The sequence below is a fragment of the Epargyreus clarus genome, unplaced genomic scaffold (genome assembly GCF_041222505.1).
Source record: "Epargyreus clarus isolate Ecla_fem2 unplaced genomic scaffold, WU_Ecla_fem_2.2 ptg000031l, whole genome shotgun sequence".
NCBI classification, from domain to species: domain Eukaryota; kingdom Metazoa; phylum Arthropoda; class Insecta; order Lepidoptera; family Hesperiidae; genus Epargyreus; species Epargyreus clarus.
Genome location: NW_027332236.1, coordinates 4,021,603 through 4,027,602, shown reverse-complemented (window position 1 = coordinate 4,027,602; position 6,000 = coordinate 4,021,603).

Below are 6,000 nucleotides of genomic sequence, written 5' to 3'. Positions count from 1 at the left end.
TTCAAAGTGTCCCAATTCAAAAGCACCTAAAATCCTATATGTTCAAAATCCCGAATTTCTGAATTCCCGTTTCAATTTCAAACGTCCTGAAAAATCAAACCATCTGCCATTTCCCACTTCAGTCATCACGAATTCCTAAATTCGCTTCAATTTTAAATGTGTCCAAAATTCAAGGAATTTAAATTCCGAAATAAAACCATCTAACGTGAGACCCCTAGCGCTTACTTTTTCAATTAACGGCTTGATTAAAAAAGATACACTTAGGACATAAAAAGTTATTTGAAAGGCGTAATCATTCAAGAATCACTAGAGCTAATTTAACTTTCCTGCAACATCGTTGCTGTTGCATATTTTATGAGGCTCTTAATTACTTTTACGAGCCTAAAGCACTTCCCATTATACTATTACGTGCGCGGAAACTCTAACTTTTTGGACTTTTTGTATTTAAAACGGGTTTTTGAGGTCAGTTTTTGTTTTTGTGATGTCAGAAACCACTGTTTATGAGTGTTCACATTACATTACGTTAAGTTACATTTCGTCACTTTCGTTACCTTACATTATTTCATATGGTTACGTGCGCGGAAACTAACATTTTGGACTTTTTGTATTTAAACCGGGTTTTTAAAGATAAGTTGTGATTTTGTAAAAACAGAATAATTGTTTAATAAGTGTATTCTGTTTACATTTCGTTACGTTACATTACGTCTTAATACATTATGTTATCATTACATCACTTCACGTTACATCACGTCATTTTCGTTACCTTACATTATTTAACGTTACATTACATTAGCCCAAAACATCGTGCATCTGGTCACGTGGTTGTCACGTGACATGAATGCCCAAATATTTACCCATTAGTAATTAATAATGGATATTAAAAAAAATATTTTTAATGAGATATTCTAAATGGCAAACATATTTGACAGGCGTAATCATTTAAAAAACTGTTTCAGGGTTGCCGTTACATATTTTATGAGGGCCTTAATTACTTTTACGAGTCTAAAGCACTTCCCATTATACTGTTACGTGCGCGGAAACTCTAACTCTTTTTGGACTTTTTGTATTTAAACCGGGTTTTTGAAGATTGGTTGTGATTTTGTAATATCATAAAATACTATATAATGTGTGCATTAACGTTTACATTACTTTACGTTATGTTTCGCTACTCACGTTACAAAGCGTAACGTAACATAACGATATTACGTTACGTAAGGTAATTAGTGCATTTTATACACGGCACTAAATTACTTCACTTCACATTACGGTACTTTCGTTACTTTACGTAATCATATTTTTGAATGTGGTAGAACCCTTTGTGGTTCGACTCCGGCGGCACCACGGCCACACCTATTTCTACATCAGTGTTAGGCGCTGCTGTGTTCTTTTTTGAAGGGTGTGGTAAGGGAGACAGACTTTTCCGAGGGGTTCCAGCTTAGTCCTCAGGGGTAGCGGCGCATCTGGAGCCGATTTCAGGTAGGAATATCTAATCCTATCTGAGGTTGATTACAGAAGTCCATGGGCGGCAGTAGCTACATACCATCAGGTGGACTGCACGCTCGTCTGCTATTATGAAAATAAAAACAGATTACATAATTTTACATGACTTTAAAATAACAAAAACATCTCGTATCTACCTACACGGTTGTCGCGTGACATGAATAGTCAAGACTTCTAAGAACGTTAAAAGAAAAAGTGTCTTATGCAACAAGGAGCCTTGTGATGTCTTCTATTTTTGTATAAATGTTTTATAAAAAACAGGGTAACAATTTCCTTGATTCAATTTTAAGCACATTATATTACGACGTAAAAAGATTTTCTTTTTAATAATTAATAAAAAACCAATTTTAAAAGACAAATTCTTAATTCCACACCCAATGTAATAAGATAAAAGAACTTAATTTACCTATTTTTTACAAAAAGGTAATTTCAAAGGTAAAGTCAAGTTCCTTAAGGTCTTACGTCGCTTTAATTACTTCCTCCTCAATATAATAATGTTACCGAGACAGAAAATGTACTTAGGTATATTTTACATAATATTTTATTCGCAACAGATGCTTTAAGTTTGAAGTTTTATGGTTACCTACAGAGTAAGACATGCATAGAAACGGCAAAACAGGGCTAAAAATATATTCATAAGGTTCATGGCCACACGGCTCTCCGTGTGTGTCGCCTACATGCGACATTTAGTTATCGACTAGTTTTGACGCACGACATATTCGGGGTCTCAAATCATTGTGTCATTGAGACCATTGATATATAGTTTGAGTCTCAAAAATTTAGTTTTTGGGATTATGCTCTATACTTTTATGGTTCTAGGTATCAATGTTGACTGTCCCTGTAGTTCCGGGACTAGAATAGGACTACGGTATCCCCTGCCTGTCGTAAGAGCCGACTAAAAGGGGGCTTCCGGGGTTGCGGGCGGCAAGAGTGGGAGCTCGAACCGTCTAGCAAGCGACTCCGGAAAGGACGACGGTATGTGTTGTCGCATACCGTCGTAAACACTACATGTTGTGGGAGGAGCGAAAACTGCTCCCCCAGGGTAGAGCCCGTTGGGCATCGCTTGGAGGGCTCCGGTTATGTTCCGTTGGAGATCCCGGAGTTCTCCAACAAGCGTTGAGGACGGCCATCGGGGGGGTTTTAGTGCGGTAAAAATCCCACATAACCCGGCGTCGCTCCCACGTTGTCGGATACCTTTTGAAGGTTTCCCCCTCGAGAAGGAAAAGAAAAAGAAAGGTATCAATGTTGATGTCCCGGGACCAAAATAGGGCTACGGCATCTCTTAACTGTCATAAGAGACCACTAAAAGAGAGCTTCCGAGATTGCGAGTGGCAAGAATGGAAGCTCGATCCACCCGGCCAGCATATACAGAGCTATATGCGGCTGCAAACTCTCATACACATCAGACGTCGTGGCAATCATCATGCTCACCTGGGCATAGCGCTCAGAGAACTCCGATTACAATTCTTGAAGCCCCAGGATTCCTCTACGCTGCGTAAAAGATGACCGGTTAATGCGCTTTTGACAGTACCTCGCTCGAAAACAAAAGAAAAAATCTTTATATTATATCATATTTACCCGGTCTAGTGATTCTTAGCTCTATGGCAGTCTACCGACAAAACCCACGCGCTCTACAAGAACAGTTTTTCCGCAAATCTTCGACGCCCACACCATCATTTAATGTTTACGTCAACTCATTAGGGGTCTGTCAAGTGAAACATTCAGCGGACTGAAGCGAATTTCTTCTACAAATGTCGTTGGAAGAGGTCGCTGCACGTGGAAATAAAGCAATCAGTTTCTTTTGAAGCTCTCCTTATAGTGCGTGGTAGTGAATTCTTTCTTGTTATGGAAAATGCGCGTTAAAAATGACACGTGTAGGGTTTAAGTAAGAGATAACGAAGTATTTTTATGCAAAGCATTTTTTATTAGATACAGTCATAATAAAGATATTTCTTTCTAAGCTATAAATAAGACACCTGTAACATCCTATGCAAAGTAAAAGAAAAGCGTGTTAAAAAGCTTATTATGAGCGTTTGTATATTCATGAACATTATGTTAAAATATCATTTTGTCATCATCATTGACTTTTTACCACAACCACCATTTATACCAGCAATTATACATAGAAACATAAAAGTATGGACCATAATGCCAAACACAAAATTTCTGATACTTAAGCCATATACCAACGGTCTTAAATGAGAATGATTTTTAAGACCCCAAATATAAACGATGTCGCGTGCAGGCGTGACATCTTCCGCAGCGAGGCACAAAAGGAACATCGAATTTGTCTAATTTTCCACACATTTCGTCCGCACCACATTCCCATTATCATCATTGATTTATTTTCACCACCATCATTACATTAACATCTATACCAGCTATACCTAGAATCAGAAAAGCTTAAACCGTAATTCCCGACATGGAATTTTTGAGACTCAAACCATACATCAATGGTCTTAAATGAGAATGATTTTAAGACCCCAAATATAAGCGATGTCACGCGCAAAATCTAGTCCACAACTAAATGTCGCGTGTAGGCGAGGCATCTTCCGCAGCAAGGCACAAAGGGAACATTGAATTCGTCCAATTTTTCCACACATTTCGTCCGCACCACATTCCCAGCGTAGTTGGGAAATTCCCAGCAAAGGCATTAAGGTTTCAGGTAAATGGGAATACATTTTTACTCTGCAACGAATTTTTGAAATTTTTTGTCCGTTTTTTTTTTACGTACGTGTGATGTGTTGTGTGCTATGAAAAGTGTTTTGATATTTTACTATAGAGGATATGAGTTTTATTTTTAGTTACACTTTTTAAAGCAAATTCAAAAGGCTATTCGTACGAAATCTCAGGTTGAAAATAAATCGAATAAACGTTTAATAACCTGATATTCGAATTCGGAGTCAACAACGAGTATTATTAAAAATGGAAAAGAACTCTCATTGATGCTAAATAGATCGTGAGCCGCCCTCAGATTCGCCCAGAGGATTAAGTTGGAACACATTATGTAAATGTCGCTACCTTACCACACTATTTCAGAACACGAAACGTATCGCAGTGCTTATTTGAAAACAAACACATTATTATTTAAGACGCTTTTAATATGTCTTCAGCAGTCATAGCCCCACACTAGAATTTCTGTATCGTGGGTGTCATAGTACACACAATTGTACACACAAAAACCCAGACCCAGAACAGAAATCAAAAAATCATCATTTAAATATCCATCTGACCGGGGATCAAACCCGGTCCCTTGTGCGACAGACCTATATGGTGACGACTGATCAGTCAAACGGGTCATCACCATTGTACGTCCACATTAATTTTGCAACGAATAATAATACTGTCATTTCACAAAAAATCTACGGGAATATTCTTTAGATTTCCGGACTTATTACCTACTTTTCTTTTCACTTTGACGTATAGCGCAATCTTAGTTACAAGTGTAAAACGCATTTTCCACTAGCGAGCTTTTCCACTACGTGTCGGAAAATTCACTGCATCTCAGATGTAACGTGACGCCTGTGATAGATAAAAGAGCTTTCATGTAAGCTCTTTTAAAAGATCTAAGTGTTCTCGAGCGCTTTGTGAAGGAATATCCGTATAAATCTCGTAAGTGTTTTACAAGTTTATGTTAACGAGATCATAATATTTTAACGTCCTTTTTAAGTTTTAAAAGTAAGACCATAACTCTATAGCGAAGAGGTCAGTAACATTTTAAGACCAACTATCTTAATTAGAATGTAAGTAGAGTACTTTTAAAAAGTAACTCAAAAAGCTTATATTTTTTTTATGATAATTAAGTAGCACACGAGCATGCAGTCCACCTGCAGTTACCTGCAGGAGGTAAGGCTACTTCCGCCCATGGACATTTGTAATCAACCTTAGATAAGAGTACATTTCTACCTGAGGTCGGCACAGATGCGCTGCTATCCCTGAGGACTAAACTGTAATACACAAAGATGTCTCCTTTACTACATTCTTCAAAATTTAAATTATATATAACTTCAGGTTTACTTTTTTGTGGTGAAAAACTTTATAACAATAACAGGCAACCTCTTCTTCGAAAAAAGTGCTAAATTTTAATATTTGATAGCCAAAATAAAAAAAAATATGGCATAAAATTAATTAAATATTTATAATGGGCGATATAGAATGTGTGTAATGACGTATTCAGGATCTAAATCCACGACATAAATAGAAGCATTTCTCTATAAACTCTACTGCAAAAAAACAGATAAAAACAATAATGTCTATATAAATTTCTCTTTTAAAACCTACTTCAAAAATATCGTCAGAAGTATCAATAAAACGAGGAAATAATTATTGCAAAGTTAATTAAAGTTGTCGTTATGCAAAGCCTTCTTCGGAACTTTCATTGTAAATATTAATTGAGTATTTGAGTTCCGTGAAGTATGCATCGTATTTTCGAAGTACGATTAAACTTTAAACCGGATTTAAATCTGATTAAAGATTGAAAGCCTATGTTTTCGAATAAAT